We start from the raw sequence: 21,464 nt of genomic DNA on the forward strand, positions 1-21,464 counted from the left end.
CTGACTAAGCCAAAATGTAGAAACATGAAAGCCTGCAGTATATTTGGGGCACAGTGAATAAAATAGTGTGAGTGGAAGGACATGGGGTTAGTAAGGCAGGTTTAGTCATACACTGAAGGTCCTAGAAGGCCAGATTAAATAAAGTTTTTTTTTTAATTTGACTTGACAGATAGTGAGACACATAGAAGATTTTAGCAAGAGTTTGATGTGATTAGGTCTTCTCTGGTAAAATTAATGTGGGAGTTGATTGGAGAGTAGAAAGACAGGAGGCTATTGCAATAGTCCAGGCAAAAGGTAAAGAGGGATTGGACAAGTATAGTGATGATAAGAATGGAGAGGAAGGTAAATATGCAAAAGAGATTTTGTAGGTAGAATCTATTAGAATAAACACTTGATGGGGTATGGGATGTGAGGGAAGAGACATAGATAGAACTCTGAAATTTTAAGTCTGGGTAACTGGGAGAGTAATAAGTGAAAGAACAGATTTGGTATAAATATAAGTTTGAGGTACTATCAAGTATCCAGGAAGAAATCTAATCTAATTGACCAAACACTTATTCATTATTTCTTTTGCAAAACCTTCTTCAGAGCCCTGGGGATACATTTCAGTGGAAATAAGATCAAATATTCACAGCAGGAAGACACCTTTATGATTGTCCATCAAGTCCAAACCCCTTCTTTTTTACAGAATAGGAAATTGTAGTACGGAAAGTTTAAATGATTTTCCTGAGATCACTTAATCAGCTAGTAAATGCTTGATTAGGGATTTAAAGCCAGCTCCTCTTGACTCCAAGTTCAGTGCCCCATCTGCTGACCTTGTGGGACTAAGGTTCAGAGTGAGATTAGGTTTGGAGATAGAGAAATTGGGAGTTATCTGTAGAGAGGTGACAGTTGAAGTTATGGATGTGGATGAGATGTAGGTTATCAAGTAAGGGGCATAAAACAAGAAGCTCAGGGATAACATCTGGAGGAATACCTGCACCGAAGAGGCAAGAAAAAGAAGGAGCAAATTAAAAACAACTAAAAAGGCAGAAGGAGAACTACTATGATACAATGTCATGGAAACTAAGCAAAAAAGTTTCAGGGATGCTCAAAGCTGCACAAAGGTCAAGGAGGATGGGTAATGAGAAAAGAATAAGGGATTTGGTGATTGCCAGTTCCTGGTGGCTTTGAAAGAGTGTGCCAGTGGAGCAGTGGGAGCAGAAGAGAGATCTTGAAGCGAGAAGAGGAAACAAACCCTTCTAGGAATGGTAAAATCCAAATAAAGTTGTATTGGCTGCAGTCTTGCCTGGAGACAGAGAACTAGATCAGATGACTTTGAAATTCCATGTCCAAGTTCATGTTTTTGGTTTTCTCCTCATGTACATGCCTCCATATGGACAGATTCAGATCTTGCAACTGCTTATTATAGAAGATGGATTATGGTGGGCATATTGTTCACCCACCATGGCACATCATTTCCCATCACCTCCTTATTTCTTATTTAAGGAAAGAAATGTTTCTCCTATCTTGACATGTTTATCATTGTGTGCCTGAGCTAATTATCTCTATAGGCTCCCTCTATAGCTCAGAGAACTGATAGATTATTATCATGTCCTCAGCAAATGATGTGCGCCACACACGTGCAGCTGTATGCCACAAGGAAAGCAATTATTGGGGACTTCATCTCAGGAGTTAACTGCTTGTGGGGTGATGTTTTCAAAAGATCTCTTGTAAGTATGGCAGAATGCACCATGGTCTTTTTGGTTTTTTTAATTGTTTGTTGTTTCCAGGTGTCTTGTGGTGATGGCTGCTCTTATCAACTTGATCTCTTGGCTAAGATCGACATGGTCTTTCTCATCTGTTTATCAAAAGTTCCTTCCTTATGCCTAGTGTCAGGTCTAGAATTTAATAACTTTTCTCTCTTTCCATGTGTTTGTCCTCTAATCTAAACCCTTAAGGCATCTTAACTGTTAACAGGAGAGATAAGCAATATTCTTGCGATAATTGGCAAAGTTAGGGTACTCCATTTTCATTACAGCTTTCAATCCTCCAAAGCTACCCTGCTTGCACAGCAGCTCTGGAAGGAAGTGTGTGTGTGTGTGTGTGTGTGTGTTGGGGGATTTCATCTTTACTACTAGCTCCATTGCTTTATCTCTTTCAATGATGAAGTGAAACTGGCTGGAGCAACTAATCTAAGATGGTTTAGGAAATAGCATTCAATTTTCATATTTATGCATGCTTATGTGGTCACATGACCCCTTCTGCTTTATACTTTCCTTCTTCCACCTCCCACTCCCACTGCCAGCCCTGCACATGAAATCTGTCTTTTTTCATGTCAGTAATGGATGGCCATGTTAGGGCTCATGTTGGGACTGGGGGGAGATTGGCAGGACCAAGGCCTGTCCTCATTATGAGTAGAACTACTTCAGCCTCTCACTTTCTTAAACATATGTCCTGGCTCCAGAAATGCAGGACTTTTCACGCTAAATCTTCCATGAGATATAGTAAAATGAAGTATTGGTTGGTGGCAATGTGCAAACAAAGAAACTGAGCAGGGTCCCCATGGGCCTCCTGCAACCACAGACTTAATGTCCTTGACCTGAGAGGCCAATTTCTCCCCAGCATTTTATGAGTTGGAGACCTTTAAATCCCCTTACTTTCTAGGTCCTTGAACCCAGTAGGACTGTTTATGTTCCCGTCATCTCCTTGGTGGGAATTTTCTCTCACATTTGGAGGTTAAGGGGGGAAAAAAGCAACCCCCAAACTAAAAATCCTAAATAGGAAATATTAAAGCTGGGAGCCCAGTTACCATGGAAACTGGACTTGCCAAGTTCCCTTTCCCGGAAGACCAACCATAATGTGGAATTGTGGCTTCCAGGATGGGCCTTTGCCACTAGGTAGGTGTCTACAGCCAAGTGCCTAGAAGTGGAAAGCTGGAGCTGGCTGTAACTCTGTCTCCTGGGAGAATCATTCCCATTGTGAGCTGTTGATTGTCTGGTCACAATCCATACTCCCAACTCACACCCACTCATGCCTAGGGGAGGCAGGATGCACTGTGGCTTCAGTATCCTAGACAACTCATAGGTTGAGGTAAAGAATCGCTGAATGATCCTGAGCCAGGTAAAGACTTTATAGGATTTGAACAAATTGTTTATTTATTTTGGTGGGATGGGTAGTGGGGGAGGCTTGACCTATAATTTTATTAGTATAGGGAAGTACCAGTATGGAAATCTTTATCGCCCCATTGCATATCACACCGATACATGTAGCTTACGGGTTTGGAAAGTTGCTTGGGCTCACCAAGAGATTAAATAGCTTGCTCATGGTTATATAGCTAGAGTGTGTTGGAAGGAGGATTTGAACCTAAGCCGTTTGAAATCCAAGACCAGCCTTCTATCAGAAGGCTCCACTGTGAAATATTATTATCCTCATTAGAATTTCACTATAGATATCATCAACAGCAAACATTTACTGGATACTGATTCTGCACTTTGCCTCAGTTTCCTCATCTGTAAAATGAGAAGGAAATGGCAAACCACTCCAGTATCTTTGCCAAGAAAACCCCAAATGGGATCACAAAGAGTTAGACAACTGAAATGACTGAACAATAACAACAAAATAATGATTGTGCACCCAGTGAACAATTATAAGATCTGTGGAGGGCAAGAAAGATTTGAGTTCTTTCTCTCAAAAAGCTTAAAATCTAGTCGGGGAGATTGTCTCAGTATGAGGCTTCTAGTGCCTCTTTCCACCAGAGTACAGCTTTTGCTTATATTAAGGATTTAATAAATGCTTTTGCATTCATTCAGCGTTCCCCTTCCCCCACCAATGCCCTTTTATTTACTTGTGTTATTTCACCAACATTCACACAGGCATCATTTAGTACTGCAAAAAAGTATTTATTTTATATATGGAAGCAGTTATGAGCAGTATTGTGGTTAAGAGCTCTGAACTTGGAATCAGGAAGGCCTGAGTTCAAATATGCCCTCTGACACTTATTAGCTCTGCAACCCTGGGCAAGTCAGTTAAGATTCAGTTTCCTCATCTGTAAAATGGAGATAATAATTGCATCTACCTAACGGAGTTGTTGTGAGGATCAAATAAAATAACATATGTAATAGTGATTTACAAACTTTAAGCATTATATACATGTGGTTGTTGTCATTATTTTATTAGTATTATTAGTTCTGTATATCCTGATATATGCACATCTTGCCTTCCCCTGTAGAATCTAAACTCTTTGAGGTCAGAGATTATTTTATTTTTGTATTGTAGTCCCTGTGTCTAGCACAGTGTCCGGCACAGAGGAGGCATGTAATAAAAGGCATTTTTTGATTTATTGATATACAAAATGGACAGAATGGAAAATCAATGCTACTTAAGTTCAGAAGAGGCAGAGGAATCCCTCTGGGTTGTAGCAGTCAGGAAAACTTCAGGAGGAAAGTGAGATTTAATCTGCATCTCAGTCAAGTGGAGAAGTGAGGATAGGGAGGAGAGAATTCATGCTATTCAGGGAACAATGAATAAACCAGTTTTGCTGGAATAGAAATTCATGTAAGGGACTCATGAAGGAGAAGTTTGGAAAAATAAACAGGGGTCAGATTGGCAAGGATCTTGAATTCCACGTGGGACTTTGGATTTTATTCTGTAGATGATGGGGAACCACTGTAGGCGTGTTTAAGCGGGCCAGTCATGAGATGAAAAGTGGTGTTTTAAGAAGATTAATTTGGCAGTGGTGTGTGAGATAGATTGGAAAGAGAAGAGGCTAGAGGCAGGAAGACCAATTAGGAGATCTAGTACAGTAATCCATCAATGGAATTTGATTTATTTTTTCTTGCATGCCTACTGTAATCTGGAGGCAGTACAAAGATGGTAGATCCATTTCCTGGTTAAGGTCACCCCAAGTTTTTTTTCCCCCTCAGGAATATCAGTTCTTTCCTTAGCAAACTAAAGTAGACTGGATATGTCCTTGGTTGGCATGTCTCAAGGTCCATCGTCTATCTCTCAAAAGCTCATTTCTACACTTGCATAAATATTTTTCTTTTCAGAAAAGGGAAGCTTAGTGTCTTTCTCTACCAGACATTTACATTATTAACTCCTGAAAGTAATTTCTTTTTCTGCACCAGAAAACATGCTTCTTTTTTGGATATAAACAGCTCACAAGCCAGAGTTTCTGTGGGAATTGTCTTTCAAAAACAAGCCTGGCTCTTACTAGGTTTGAGGTCTATGTTTTCTTAGATTTGTGATGCTAGGTAAGTTGCTTTAACCTCTCAGCCTGTTTCCTCATCTTTAATAATAGCATCTATCTCACAGGGTTCTGATATGGCTCAAATGAGATTATACACACAGATACATAGATACATAGATACATATATATATATATATATATTATATATATATATATATATATATATATATATATATATGTGCTATTAGAAGTCTTATTATGAAATGCTGATCTCCAACTGTACTGTAACTTCTAGTCTTAGGGAGTGACCTGGGGCACTGGCAGTTTAAGTAATTTGTCAGGGCTAGGAAGCCAGTATGTGTCAACTGTGGCACTTGAACCCAGGTCATCTTCCTCCAAGATCAGCTCTCTACACTACTGCACTGAAGGTTTAATACAGAGGAAACAAATATATTACCATTTTGCCACTATTTTTTAAAAGCAGCATGACCTCATTAGGAGAAAAACTTGAGTTGGAGCCAGAAGATCTGAGTTCAAATTCTGTTTCTTCCATATATTACCTATGTGACTATAGAAAATCACTTAACCCCTCTGAGTTTATTTCCTCACCTATAAAAAAAGAGTAATAATAAATATACTACCAACATCATAGGGTTGTTGCAAAAAATGCTTTGAAAGCCTTAAGGCAGTATGTAAAAATTAATCATAATTATTAATAACTATTTCTTTAAAAATTATTAAACTTATAAATTAAAATTATTATAACTATTTCTTAAAAATAAAATTATCTGTGGATTAATCAGTGCAGGGAATCTCTGGTATGCAAGCCCCTCTATTATCTGTGGATTAATCAGTGCAGGGAATCTCTGGTATGTAAGCCCCTCTATTAATCAAAATCCAAGGTGATGCATGATCTTTAACTTAAGTTCTTAGAGACTTGCCTGGGTCGCTGTTAGACTAGCTCTCTATCCATAATGTCACTCTTACTCTCACTGCTCCTCCCAATGGCAATAATAAATGACACATTGCAATGATAGAGTACTTAAAGCATCCCCGCATTGACATTAATGGAAATTAAGGAAAAGTCTGAATTGTAGAACACTGTTAAATAAGAGACAAATTGGTACAGCAGAAAGGACAATGGATTGGGAGGCAGAGGACTTGGGCTCAAATACGGTTCCATCATTTACTAGCTGTATGACCTTAGTCAAATTACTTATTCCCTCTAGACCTAAGTTTTCTCAATTGTTAAATGAGAGAGTAGGACCAGATGATTTCTAAGGTGGCTTCCACCTCTGAAAATTATGATCTAAGATGCAGTTCATCCTTCATAGGGTTATATGATCATTGCAACTACCTCCCTTTTAAATGTACTTAGGGAACATACTTTGAGGAATATGGTGATGCAAGGGAATATGTAGTCCAGAAGTAAGAGATAGGAAAAAAAGGCTCATGCAGTAGAATTGTATCACAAGACTATCTGCTTCGGACAGGAATCTAAGGACTAGAGACGGGAAGCATGGTGAAAACTTTTGAATGTGAGAAGTGAGAAATAGAAACAATACTATGGTTTGAGTATGCTAGAGACCATTCAGCCAGAAAGAAGAAATGGAAACTGAGTTTGGGAAATAGATCAAGAATGTGGGCACAGAGGCAGAGTACAGTTGTGATGGGGTACATCTACTACTTGGATGTTTGCTGGAGCTCTCTACTAGTAGAAAAGAAGCCAACAAATTCTTATTTTACCTTAATGATATTTTACTCTTTGAAAGGTGGGGCAACAGAGGGAACTGCTTTTCTAGACACAATTTTAACCAATAATGGATAATTATTTGTTAAAGTCAGAATGACAGGAAGTTTGGAAGTGCAAATGACCACTATATCCTTAGAATTTGTAATAAAGCGAGGAGAGCCAGGGACAATGGAATGCATGCCCTAGATTTGAGGAGTGTGGATTTCAGAATTCAGATAAGTGATCACTAGGATCACATGGCCTGAAATTCTACTGCTGAAGTTGGCTCAAGAGGCATAGATTGCTTTCAACTATAAAAATCTGACAGTGAAAAAAATACAGGTATGAAATGGAAGAGATTGATGTTGATGCCCAGGGAATGTTTTGACCAACACGGTGGTTAAAAAGACAGATACTAAAGACGGGAGTGAGAAGAGTTAACTGGGCATGACCCTAAAAGGACAGTGTCAGGAGTTTTAAAATTAAGCACCAGCTGAACTAGTGAGGAACATCAAGGATGTGTGAATTGATTTTTGTCCCTTCGGTAAAGATGTAGGGTAGAGACTGTTGCTTCTTGTCTTTGTGTTACTAGTACCTAGAAAATACTTTGATAGTCCAAAGCTCTCTTCACAAGCTCAGATCATAACCATTGCACACTTCCCCCCCCCTTGTTCATTTACGTAAGTCCTTCACAGGGGGTTCAATCAATATTCTTGGGGCCTTGCTGTAGACTCCTTGACATTTCATGATTAGGAGTGGCACAAGTGGGCTGCCCATCATCCCCTCCCCTTACTACATGATGGGTCTGCCTTCTTTCCTGGTTACACATACTTTCACACTTTTTTTGTTGTTTCTCATAGATATTTCTCTGTTGGTAATATATTTCAGGCCCCTTACACCTCTCATGTGCCTCTCCATTGCCTTTTGGGTGACCTACGACTTGAATTTCTGGAGAGGATGGTATCCCGTGACTTTCAGTAATGTAACACAACCAGAAGAATACTGATGCTGAACAGAGAGGCCTTTGTTTCAATGGGAAAGTTACATCTGAGAGGTGGCATGCAGAAGTAGGCCTGGCAGTTAAGAAAACAGAGGTGAGTGCAGCTGCTGGACTAGACCAAGTACACGTAGGGGTGGGCTCATGCTATACATCACATGGTTTTGATCATGCTAAACGATTGATTTTTGAGATAGATGAAAAGAGGGTGAGGATACCAAATGCTTGGAGAAGTGAAACAGCAACTTATATCTTATTCTTACCCTCCCCCCATCCCTACCAAGACAACCAAGAAAACATCAATAACTACCTATCCATATGCCTTTTCTAGCTCCACACATTTTTTATGAACTGAACAGCAAGACCCACCTTTAGGCTGCTATGTGAAATAGTTGATAGAGTGTTGGACTTAGTCAGGATTCTGACTCTCAAAAATAGAGTTGAAATCCCACTTCAGACACTTAGCTTTGTGACGAAGGACAAATCACTTAGCCTCAGTTTTCTCTTCTGTAAAATAGTAATAATAATAACACCTATTCTACACAGTTGTTAAGTGAAGATCAAATGAGACAATACATGTAAAGTGCTTTACAGACATTAATGTTCTATATAAATGTTATTTATTATTTATATTATATTTCTATTAGTACATTTCATTATCATGTTTCAATTATAAGATACATAAAATATAAATTTAATTTACAACATATTTTTACAGCAACAATTATAGCATAGCTCCTACCTTTAACCAATTGACTTAAAGGGTAGAGAATATAAAACCTCACTGTGTTCATTGTTGACTATATAAACAAATTTGATTTGGCAGAACAAAATGTTTCTTCAAGAGTTTCCTCCAATAACATATCTCCCATGAATAAGCCAAAATCATACACAATTCATTGATAAATTAAACTATGAAATAAATATTCAATGACCCTTTGATTGTTAACATCAAACAAGTCTTAAAAGAAGATGAATGTTCATAAAAGCTGTTTGCTGCTGTCATGGAGAGTATCTAATCCAGAATCCAAATGCAAAAGGGATTCCCTTTGTGTGAAGAGGTCCTTCAACTGTTGATGTTTGCATTTGGCATTGTGCTGATTGCTTTGAGCCCTGCAATATTACAGAGTCTCCTAAATGAGATCCATTATCACTCCAAAAGTTCAGCCTAACTGTCCATGTAAGAAAAATCAATTAGATGAAGAATGCTTCTTGTCCAGACTATTATATGCAGTTGGTTGGAAAACCCATATTGCTGGTCGATCAGTGCATATATCTTGGAAAAACACTTTGAATAGACATCAAACAGGGTCCAGAATTAAATCTGAAGAGAAAATCTTGATTGCTTTGGTAAATCATACAGTGCTTTAAATGGCCCAAATTCTTGAGCTTAGCAGGTATTTAACAAATGTTTGTTGAATTTAGTTGAATTGAATTATTATTATTTTTATCCGTGTTGTAAAAACCAAGCTCAAAGGAGGAATAGGACACATTGGATGGAAGGGGTGGGAGAACCATGATAATGGATGACACAAAGCAGGCGGAAATTCTCAATTCTAATTTTGCTTGTGTTTTCTCTACCAGAAAGAACCGCAGTCTGATTGGTAATGATAAAACAAAAATAGTTAACAGAAAATCAAAAACTGCAAAACAGGAAAACGATAAATGCTGGAGAAGATGTGGAAAATTGGAACTCAAATTCATTGTTGGTGAAATTGTGAACTGATCCAACCACTTTGGAGAGCAATTTGGTACTATGCCCAAAGGGATATAAAACTGTGCATGCCCTTTGACCCAACCATACCACTTCTAGGTCTGTATCCCAAAGGGATGATAAAAATGAGAAAAGGACCCACATGCACAAAAATATTTATAGCAGCTCTTTTTGTGGTAGCAAAGAATTGGAAATTGAGGGGATGCCCATCAACTAGGGAATGGCTGAACAAGTTGTGGTATATGAATGTAATGGAATACTATTGTTCCATAAGAAATGAAGAGCAGGAGGATTTCAGAAAAACCTGGAAAGACTTATATGAACTGATACTGAGTGAAGCAGAACCAGGAGAACACATAAGAGCAACATTGTGCAATGACCAACTTTGATAGACTTAGCTCCTCTCAAAAAATGCAATGATGTAACAGAATTCCAAAAGACTAAAAATGGAAAATGCTATCAACGTCCAGAGAAAGAACTATGGAATCTGAATGTAGATCAAAGCATACTATTTTCTTTATTTTCTTTCCAATGGTTATTCCTTTTGCTTCTGATTCTTCTTTCACAACATGACCAATGTGGAAATATGTTTAATATGATTGTGCATGTATAGCCTATACCAGATTGCATATCATCTTGGAGAGGGAGGAGAAGAGGGAGGGGAGAAAATTTAGAACTAAAAATCTTATAAAAGTGAATGTTGAAAACTAAAAATAAATAAATAAAAAAGAAAATTGAAAAACAAAATGAATGAGTTGAGTCACCAAGCCTGCAGGAAATATATCCTAATCTAGGAGAAAAAGTTAGGGATGTGATTGCTAACCCAACTGTCAGTTATCTTTACAAGTATGTGGAGAAAAGGAGAGATTTGCCAGACTTGGAAGACATGCCTCAATTTTTGAAGAAGGATAGAAGTGGAATCAAAAAACTATAAGCTTTATTGCTTTCAATTCCTGGGAAAATTTTAGAATGGATTATTGAAAGGATGGTTTGCAGGTACCTAAGGAGAAGAGTAATGATTCTTAAGATCAGTATGGCTTCATCAAGAATAGATCATATTGAATTAACCTCACTTCCTTCCTCCCGCCATTTTTTGGATAGGATGACTAGGCTGGTAGATTAGCATACAACAGAAACAATAAAATAGATTTCAGTGAGGTATTTGACATGGTGTTTTTTAATATCCTTATGGGAAAGATGGTGAGAAGATAGCTGAATGATACTGAAAAACCACAGTTAAATGGTTTTAGAACTCATTGGATGACTGGACCCAAGGAGTCATCATTAAAAAACTGATGTAAAGCTTGAGGTAAATCTCTAGTGTAATATCTTAGGGAATTTTTTTGACCCTATTTTAGTCAACCTCTTAAATCACTGATTTGGTTAAAGGTAGGTGGCACAGTTTATAGAACACTAGACTTGGAATCAGGAAGACTCATCTTCCTGAATAAAAATCGGGCCTTAGACACTTAGTAGCTGTGGGACCCTTGGCAAGTCACTTAACCCTGTTTGCCCCAGTTTCCTCATCTGTAAAATGAGGAGGAGAAGGAAATGGCAAACCACTCCTGTATCTTTTTCCAAGAAAACCCAAAATGAGATCACAAAGAGTCAGATATGACTGAATTATGTCTGAACCACAACACTAACAATGCATGACACATGTAGGAAATATGAAGGTATCACAAATCTGGAAAGAGTATTTAGCATACTGAATAAATGGAACAAGATGCAAAAAGGTCTCGATAGGCTAGCATGTTTTAGTTGACTAATAAGATGAAATTTAATAGAGACAAATATAAAGCTTTGGTTTCATAAATTATTGTAAAAGTTCAGGTTAGGGGAGACATAGCTAGACAGAAATTCATATGAAATGGATTGGGAGTTTTTTAGTGGTCTACAGATTAAATGTGAGATAACACTACTGTACCTCAGGAGAGTCACACGAGGTTATGTGATCTTAAGCTGCATTAATACAAGTATAATTTCCAGAACAAGAGAGATGATGTGTCATTATACTTTGCCCTGGTCAGACCATATTTAGTCACCTTGTTCAGTTCTGGACATCTCATTTAAGGAAGTACATTGATAAGCTAGAATACATCTAGAGGGGCTTAGCTAGGGTGGGGAGAGTGTCAGGAACCTTAACATATGAGAACTAATTGAAAGAAATGGGGATGGTTAGCTTTAGAAAGGAAAAGACTTAGAGGTGAAGAGATATATGTCTCCACTTATTTGAAGGGCTATCATATGGAAAAGGGATTAAATTCGTTTTGTCTGGCCCCGGAAGCCAGTTCTTGAACATTGTATGGAAATTGTTAGCCTGACATGAGGAAAAACTTCCTAATAATTAGAAGTGTCTCAAAGTAAAATTTTCTGTCTTCCCAACACCAGAGGTTTCCAAGTGGAGGCTATCTAAGCGCTTTGTCAGAGATAATTAAGAAAGGTTTTCTTGGGTTGACTTTCTGAGGTCCCTTCCATTTCTAAAACTCTAGTCATCTAAATTTCAGAGATGCCACCTGAATTACCATAAATTTTAATCAAATAGTTTCTAAATTATCCTTGCCTCATCATCTCATTTTCCACATCAACCTTTTGAAAGAAATTGTGAAGATATTATGCTCTCCACTTTTTTGATGGGCAAGCTGAGGCTCTCGCAATTTCAGCAGCTTATTTTGTCAGGTTACACAGCTAGTTAGTCATGAGGCCCGGGCAAGGCCACTAAATTGATGATTGCCAGGTTGCTGTTGGCAACCTCCAAATTTGGACCAGTGACTGAGCCAAGGTTCCTGCCTGACTAGATGGGAGTAAAGCCTGACAGGGCCTGGCAGTCATAACAGGACACAATGGACCATCCCTTTGAAAGCGAAGAAGGTTGGCTTATATTTTTATTGTGCATGTTAGAAAGGAAGCAATTTCTTGAAGCCTTTGAAAAGTCTGTAGAAAATAAATATGCCTCTTAGAAAGTGGGAGGGATTATCTAAGGGATTATCTAAGGAATTATCTAAGGGGTATCTTTCCACCCTGAGAAACAGAGTCAGCTTCTTTTGGTCCTTGGTTCACTCTAATCTACCTCTGAGGATGCTGGTACCACGTTATGAGAGTTTAAGGTGCCAGTTGATTATGATAATGGCCTGCACTTGGGTGGCACCTTTCTTTCAAGAATGTCAAAGCTGTTTGCAAACACTAATTAAGCCTCCCAGTTCCTCTGACAGATTGGTAAACATTGTTTCACCTCCAAGAAAAGCAATGAAGTGGGAACTGTTCAGTTCAAGGCCACTCTAGAGATTCTTGCAGTGGTGCTAATGGTCCACGTTCATGCAGTGCCCTCTTTCTTTTCAACCATTTGGGAGGGAAAATTGTGGAGTTCTACTCTAAATCCACTTTAGTGTACCTGTTATCTCCAGCATTCTTAGATTGCCTACCATTTCTTATTTTTATGTCTGTTCTTGAGCAGACATCAAACTAGGGAGAAGAAGCTTAAAATCTTGGTGTCAGGAGATAAGAATTCCATTCATGTTATGTTTTTCTATTTTTATGGTGGAAGAAACATCATGGACATCACTGAATATAGAAATCAAATTAAGTCAAGTCAACAAGCATTTATCAAGCACTTAGGATAATGATTTGACCTGAGTATAACCATGCATATGTGTATGAATGTGTGTGTTTGTATTTAATACATTTAGAATATTGCTGTTTTGGGAAGGTCCTCACTCCCATGGGTGGATGGTCTAGCATAGTATAACACAGGATCCAAGAAATTATCATCTGAAATTGCCTTCCATCATCCCAGTAATGATAATTGTACTTGATAATAATAATATGTTGCTACTAATAAGTAATGATATAGTCCTTACTATACACTTATACATATTTTATACTTAACATACACTTAACATTTTATTTCACAATAGTCCTGTGAAGTAGGTAATGGAGGTATTATTATCTGCATTTTATAGATGAAGAAACTAAGATTTATAGAGACTAAATAATTTGTCCATGGTCACAGGCTAGTAAGTTTCAGACACAGGATTTGAACCCGAGTTTTCCTGCATCTTGGATTTGCGCTCTATTAACCATTCCATTAGAATTTTTCTCCTTGAGTGTGAAAGAAAAAAACTAGAAGCAATTGGTAGAAGTTATGAAGAATCAGATTTCTGTTCATAAAAGAAAAAAAATTATAATAGAGTGTAAAAAAATAGAATATGTTCAAATCTGGCCTCAGACCCTTGACACTTACTAGCTGTGTGACCCTAGGCAAGTCACTTAACCCCGACTGACTCATCAAAAAAAAAAGGCAAAAAAAAAAGTAGAATGTGAAGCCTGTAAAGGGATGAGTCTCTTTTCACTGTAGGTTTTCAATTGGATGTTGTTCGATGTTGCAGAGAGGATTCTTCTTGAGGTAAGAGTTAAGGTGGTAAGTTAGGTAAGTGTTAAGGTAAGAGGTAATTTAAACTCTAGTCTTTTTTCTGTGGGTGTATTATTTCTGTGTAATATTTTTTTGGGGTGGGTTGGTGGTGGATTGTAGTGGCATTCATTACTTCCACTGTTATTGTTCCTTCATACCTGAGGCAATGAATTCTAAGCTTCCATTAGGCCAGTTCTTAGTAGCCCTCTCCCCTTTTGGAATCAGTGGTATTTCAATCAAAGCCCTGCTGGTGTCCACCAAAGTTGTGGCTGGAACAAGCTTTGGCAATGATTGGCTGGTGCTTAATGGTCCAGCTCATGCAGAAGCAGCAGCAGCCTCTAAGCTTTGTGTCAACAATGTAATACAAGCCTGGGATTCGGAGCATCAGAGTGGAATCCCACCCACAGTCCTAATGTCCCCTCACTTTGCCAATTACAATCAGAAATAAGCTAAGCAAATGAGGAAAAAAAGAGGACCCGGGTCATTTGTGTACATTGCTTACCCTTTATGGAGCACCTATGGTGTGAGTATCAAAAAAGAAGGGACTTACAGAATATAGTGAAGAAACAGACTCTGTATTTTAATACGTTCAACTGAAATCTTTGGAATATTGGACCAAGCAGGAAGTAGCCTAAACTTTCTCAGAGATATTTCACATAAAGGGTTGTCTGGAGGTTTCTGGTGTAATCTGCTAAATGTATAATAAACAATATGTTAAGAACATCAACTTTCTGAGCATCTAGAGTCACTGAATCATTTTGTTTTGGAGGGACTAAAAAAGATTGTTCAATTTAATTCAATCCAACAAACATTTATTAAATGCCTAAAATGCGCAAGATGCTGTGCTAGGTTCTGGGCGGGGCCGGGAAATGAAAAATGACCCAATCCTTTATAATTGAATAGGGGAGATATAGCATATACACTTACAAGCATGGTACAAGGCAGACTATGATACGGCAAAGGAGAGATCCAGGCAAAGTGTTCTAGATAAATTGGAAAAGGGAGAAATGGCTTTCATCTGACAAGATCAGATCCTGAACTGGACCTTGAAGAAATTGAGGATTTCAATAGGCATACGTAAGAGTGGGCATCCAATGAATCAATCAATCAATCACCCACCCCACTTAAAGTAATTACTTTTGTCAGGTAAGAACACCTCAATTGACTCAATCAATCAGAAGTATGAACTAGGTGTGAACAAAATCCCAGACATCTCTATTAAATCAATCAGTCAAAGGAATTAGACTAAGTATGAGATGTCCTTGAAAGCCTTCAGATAAAATGGAGTGATGTTTGCAACAAGAATATTTGGATTGACTGAAAGAACTTGGTCATGCCCCTGGGCTCTGTATAAAACCAGCAAGTTAGTTTTCGTTTGAACATACCATAACATGGAGGGCTAAAGCCCTGAGAAGAAATTCTTGGCAAAGGAGGGATAAGAGCTAGTTTTCTTCCCTCTTTCTCTGTTACCAGAAGAGAATCTTTCAAACTTAGGAAGGTCAGAGGCTTTGGACTTCTTAACAGCATCCTAGCAATGTCCCCGGAATAGCAATAACATAGCAGTGTCTGTACAGGGAACTGAAGAAAAGCCAGACATTATCGAAGTCATCTTCAAGACTCTACAAAGAGCCTAACAGAAAAGTACACCATAGCTAACTTAATGGGGACTCCAATAAAAAGAGAAAAGTACTTTCCAGAAACCAAAATCTGCATTACTCCTCTGCCATATTTGTTCTCTAAGTTTGAATCTATTTCCCTTGGACTCTAAAGGGAGAATGTGACCCTGGTTTGGTGAGAAGTTTGTGCCAAGCATTCCTACTCTGTAACCTTAGTAAATCACTTTTTTCCTTAAAGTTAATTAAGACTGATTAATTCATCAGTATTAAATGATAATCATGGTGGGAAACACATTGATAGGGGCTCATTAGCTAGAGTATTAGAAAACCACTTCTCAACCCCTCACAGTTCCCTAGAAGCTTTAGGGGAGAAATAACTGCCACCCTCTGGGGATTTAGGTCACTGGTTCCAGGAGAGGCTATTAGAGTAGTTCTAAAGCCTGTGCTACCTAGAGATAAATGGGGAATGTATTCTATGGGGATTGGCCTGTGCAAATGTTTGGAAGGGATAGAAGATAGGAAAGAATAAGGAACAACCAATAGTTTAATTTGGCTGGATTGCAGAGAGCTGCTAGATGGTGCAGTGGATAGAGCACTGGCCCTGGAGTCAGGAAGACCTGAATTCTAATTCAGCCTCAGAGACTTACTAGTTGTGTGACACTGGGCAAGTTACTTTACCCTCTTTGCCTCAGTTTCCTCACATGTAAAATGAACTGGAGAAGGAAGTGGCCAATCACTCCAATATCCTTGCCAGGAAAACACCAAATAGGGTCACAAAGAGTCAGATACAACTGAGCAACAACAACAACTGTGGAGAGTAGGAAGAGAAGTAACATGAAATAAGGCTGAAAAGGTATGTTGCAATAAAATTGTGCAGGCACTTAAATGACAGTATAAAAAGATTGTATTTTAAAAAGATAATAATTATTAGCATTCACATAGCACTTTAATGTTTCCAAAATGCTTTCACAAATATCTCATTTGATCCTCACCACAACCCTGGGAGGTAGGTGCTATTATTCCCATTTTATAGAAGAGAAAACTGTGGCAAATTGAGGTTTAGTGTCTTACCCAAAGTCACATAGCTAGTAAGTGTCTGATGCAGAATTTGAACTCAGGCCACCCTGACTCTAAGGTCTAGTTACTATAGTACTGTGCCTATAGAAAATAGGGAGCCACTAAAGTTCTTAGAGTAGGGGGTGACATGGTTAATTTTATGCCTTGGGAACACTTTGATCAGCCATTTGAAAGACATATGGTGAGAGGACAGACTGAAGTCAGGAAGACCAGTCAAAAGCTATTGCAGTGGCCTGGATGAGAGATGACGAGCTTCTAAATGATTGTGATGGCAGTATGAGTAAAAGGGAAAAGACAGATTTTGTCTGTATTGTGGAGGTAGAATTGACAGAACCTGACAACTGATGGATTGGGAAGGCAGGAGAAGAAAGAGTCAGAGATGACACAGAAGTTTCAAGCCTCAGAGACTCGGGAGGATTGTGATACCGTGAACAGAACCAGGGAAACTGGGAGGAAAGGAGGTTCAGGCAAAATGATTAGTTCAGTTTTGGGAATGTTGAAAGTGAGGTGCTGATGGGATGTTCAGGGAGAGACAGTCATCAAGCAGTTGACTTTAAATCCAAGATTAGGGCTGCAAAAACAGATCTGGGAGTTGCGTGTATAGAGGTGATATTAGAACCCAGGAGAGCGTATGAATTTATCAAGGACTGGGAAATAGCAAAGAAGGTCAAAGATGGATAACCTTGGAAAGAACCCACATTTAGGAGCTGGGAGAAGGACCAAAACTAGTTAAGGAGGCAAAGAAGTAAATGAATAGTGTTGACTCACTCATCAGCTTTTTGCTATGTGTGAAGATTCAGCAGAAGTTTTATTTTTTTAAGTTACCCCAGAACCTAATATCGTAACATACTTGAGCCTCCTCTCATACCTGCACATTTCTGGGACTTCTTGCTCCTTCTTACGTTTGATCTACAGCTTGGGGACTCACTCAGCCTCTAGTCTGAGCCACCTTCTGGTGTATTCTCTCACATACTCAGCCAGTTTGATGGGGCTGTCTCTAGGTGTCCTGATCTATATCTGGAGAAAGTGAGGCTGGTGACTTTGCACAGCCCTCCCTCACTTAACTCCAATTCATCTGCAAGTCATGGCATCACTTTCCTGATGTCGTGGTCCTCTTTGAGGATGAAGGACAAACAATAACAACAACAACAACCACAACCAGTCTGATACATGGGTCATCAGTGAAAGGCGTTAAATGAAAACAGAGTAGCAGAGTAACTCAAGCACATAAATATTTGCCCTCCTCCCCCAACCCCCACCGTATCTCCCAAGAGACGTGGCATGGTCTCAGCTCCTTATTAATTATTCTATTTCTGCCACACAGCAGGAACAGCATTCACCAAATCATGCATCACAGGGGGCAGCACTGGAAATGGAAGCATTGAAGATAGTGTTGTTTCTCTTGGCATGGGGACTGGGAAATAACTAGAGCTCAGAACACAGCTGCCATTTTAGTTCTCATCTTAACTCAGCTAACCCCATGCCTTCTCCAATCCCAGATTTTGTCCCTCACTGGACTTTTCATGGCGCCTTTTAAAACAAATAGCCTTCTAGGGGATGTAGATCCCAAAGAGCATGGGAGCTGTGCCTTCAGACATACCTCTTTACACAATTGTTTGTTTGTTTGAACTGAAAATGAAGTACAAATCACCGAGTGTGCATATTTGATGACTTTTGAAGGTCCATATACCTTGATGCAGTTACCTCTGGTAACTAAACCAAAAAGACTGATGAGGAATTTTTTATTAAATAAAATAAGCAGGAGATTTGAGCAGAGAACAAAGGTGCACCATGTGCTATGTGGTTTAATTTGCCTTCCAAACGGCCCAGGACACATTGCTTACCACCTGGAGCCAGTAGAGCCACATATATCTGTTAGCATCTTTGGGTCTTTGACTTCAGGGGCTAGGGATGTTGCTCTCTTTCCTGTCATGTTTTCTCTCTTTAGCTGAGATGATTTAAAGAACAGCTGTAGTGAAGGTGCTGCCTCAGGAACGAACCCTTTCCCTAGAGCTTTCTGTGGCTCAGAGTACGCCACACGTTGTGTTTGTGTCTGGCAGCTACAGTGTAGGGAAGGGTCAGGGTTGAGCCTTGAACCCCTTGTAACAGTCAATTACAGGCACCAGTGGTAGGTGGGAGTGGGAGTGGGAGTGGGTCGATGATAACATGGAGGCTTCTTAGGCCCCCTTGGTGGTTTGATGATATGAGGTGAGGCTGGAGTGGTAGTGACGTTCAAAGGCTCTTAGTGGAGTACGGGACCTACTTCTTCACTAGACTCTTCTTGCCAGGCACTCCAAAGATGCCAGCTGCCCTTTTGCTTTTCACCAGCCAATGGCTATAAATACAATCACATTTTCTCCATACTGTATTTATGTTTCAGAAAATGTCTGCATTGCATACGTAATGTAAGAGAGATAATTATAATATTTCTAAACAGGCCAAATTTCATGAAATATGAAATAACAGATGGCACCACACAATACTGGTGCAGTGAACTTCATTTAAATTGTAACCGGGGTCTCAAAATGTTCCAATTTGGTATAGACTAGTGTATATGTGTGTGTATATAGGTGGGGGGTTGGCGGGGTGGTTCCCTTCCCTACTCTTTTCTATATTTCTCTTGCTAGAGAAGGTGGGGCTATATAAGGCTTCTTGATTCCAACAGAATGAAGTTCATTATGGTTCCCTTACTACACCCAAGTTTTCTTGTGTCTCTCCTGTCAAGGGACTTGGCCATTGTGACTCCTGGGTTCTTGATGTGATGTGATCACTGGCTTCTGGTCACATATTAGAAAGTGGCACATAGTCAATGGTGGTTTGTTGTCATGAACAAGGTGGGTCTCTGGTCACACCATTAATCATAATGGAGCCATTGCTAAAAACAGCTTATGAATTTTGTTTTCTATCCTCAGAACCAATTAAGTTAGAATTTCATTTGCAGTCATGGACATTCATGCCAAAGATTCTACCTTTTATTCTTTAGATTCTAACTTCCCTCATCTTCCCTCTCTTCATGCCAAGATAAGGCAGTCTGAAAGCTCAATGATTCTCTCAGGGCCCATGAAATACTGAAGTTTTCTCAGTAGCCACCAATGCACTTTGCTTAAAGAATTACAGCAAGAATTTGTATTTGTGTTTCTATGAAGCTTTTCACATTACTTTGTAGACATTCTCTCTTTGCTCCATGTAAGAATTGTATGAGCCAAACAGGACAAATATTATCTTTATTTTACAGATGAGGAAACTGAGGCAGTGAGAGGTTAAGTGATTTGCCCATGGTAAATAAATGGCAAAAATGGAATTCAGAATCAGATACTATGACTTCATATCCAAACCCTCCTTTCACCATACCATTCTGCCTCTCTCACTAGACAGTTTTTAATCATACAACATCCACCAAAATCTCTCATCTCTGCTTGGATCTCCTGCTTGGTTGGGTTTTTTTTTGAATGAAAACACTGAACCAATCAGCATTTTTTTAGGTATTAAGATGCAGCAATAAAGGTGTACCAACCTAGTCAGAGCTCTCAACTGCATTCTGCAGTTTCATCCATTCCTAGCCTTTCTTATCCTTCTTTCCTCACTATAGAAATTATATAAATCCTTGAACTGCTCATTGTCGGTGAGCAGCAGAGTTTACGTCTTCCTAGTTTTCCCTAGCCCAGAAGTACCTGTTTTAGATTTTACTAGCTAAATCTTGGTGCGTGGGCAGTATGGTGCTGAGGATAGAAAGCTGGGCTTGGATCTAGGAAGACATGGGCTCAAGTCTCACTTCTGATACCTATTGGCTTGGTAACCTTGGGCAAATCACTTAACTCCTTAGTGCTTTGGGCAATGTCCTGAGGTAGGGTGCACTTTCTCACAAAGGAGTTACTCACGTCCATGAAATCGTAGCTGAGATAGAAACAAAACTTCATCCTCATTGATTGGGTGGACCACAACACTGACCCAGTTCCCAGATTCCATTGCTTTTCCTTTGCCTAGCTTTCTGTTGCTTTTCTTCACCTCTAGCTCAGTCATGTTTTTCCTTCCTTCTGTTTGTACCTAAGAGAGCTAGCTTGCTACCTGAGTGTTGGAGAAGTGATTAACTCTTACAAAGCTGCCCCCAAAGGAGAAACAAAATGAAAGTTAGAAAAGTGGTTTTCTTATTCTTTATATGGGGAAGAACCTCACAGGCAGTAAATTATGCCTGAATTAGCCTTGAACTGTCTTCCAGTTACGGATGGGGACACGTCATTCCTGCCCCGCATTTTTTTCCCCACCTGACAGTCATTCTAATCAAAGCTAGAGAAATGAGAATGTCTCCTCTCACCCTATCATCATGTGAAGGAAAATGGAAATTCTTCCATCAGCAACAGTGATAGAATGTTTACATTGGAATAGATAGGGGGAGAAAGGAGAGATCGGTGTGATGCTCTGAGGGGCTTTGGGAAAGGGCAGGCTGATTTCTGCTTAAAGATAAAGTGTTTGGCACACTTCAGCAGAAGATAATGACTGTGATCAAAGATTTGCATGAGGCTATCTGACATTTAATCATCTAGAAGAGCAGTAAGTTCCCACGGATAGTGGAAAAATAACTGTGGCTGGTGTGATTTGGGTTTCTTCTTCCACCTTTCATAAATGAATTAACTTGTGCAGCCCCTACTCTCAATGAGCTGCATGTGGGATATGTCTGTGTGCCTGTAAGCCCATACTCATATTCATATCTGAGAAGCTGTGTCCTTAGACCTAACATAGTGCAAATGTTCCT

The 21,464-nt window shown here is 39.2% G+C and overlaps 1 long non-coding RNA gene across 1 annotated transcript in view; it reads left to right on the forward strand.

Moving 5' to 3' along the window:
* Window positions 1-3,007: 3,007 nt before the first annotated feature.
* The window catches only part of LOC110192575 (uncharacterized), a 40,810-nt gene continuing 22,353 nt past the window's right edge, over window positions 3,008-21,464 (forward strand). Inside the window, exons 1-2 of the long non-coding RNA XR_013482844.1 lie at window positions 3,008-3,102; window positions 7,791-7,996. This is a non-coding gene — a long non-coding RNA (uncharacterized LOC110192575). The remainder of the gene's footprint in view (window positions 3,103-7,790; window positions 7,997-21,464) is intronic.

Source organism: Phascolarctos cinereus, unplaced genomic scaffold (genome assembly GCF_003287225.1).
Source record: "Phascolarctos cinereus isolate Bilbo 61053 unplaced genomic scaffold, phaCin_HiC Scaffold_726;HRSCAF=1367, whole genome shotgun sequence".
NCBI lineage: Eukaryota > Metazoa > Chordata > Mammalia > Diprotodontia > Phascolarctidae > Phascolarctos > Phascolarctos cinereus.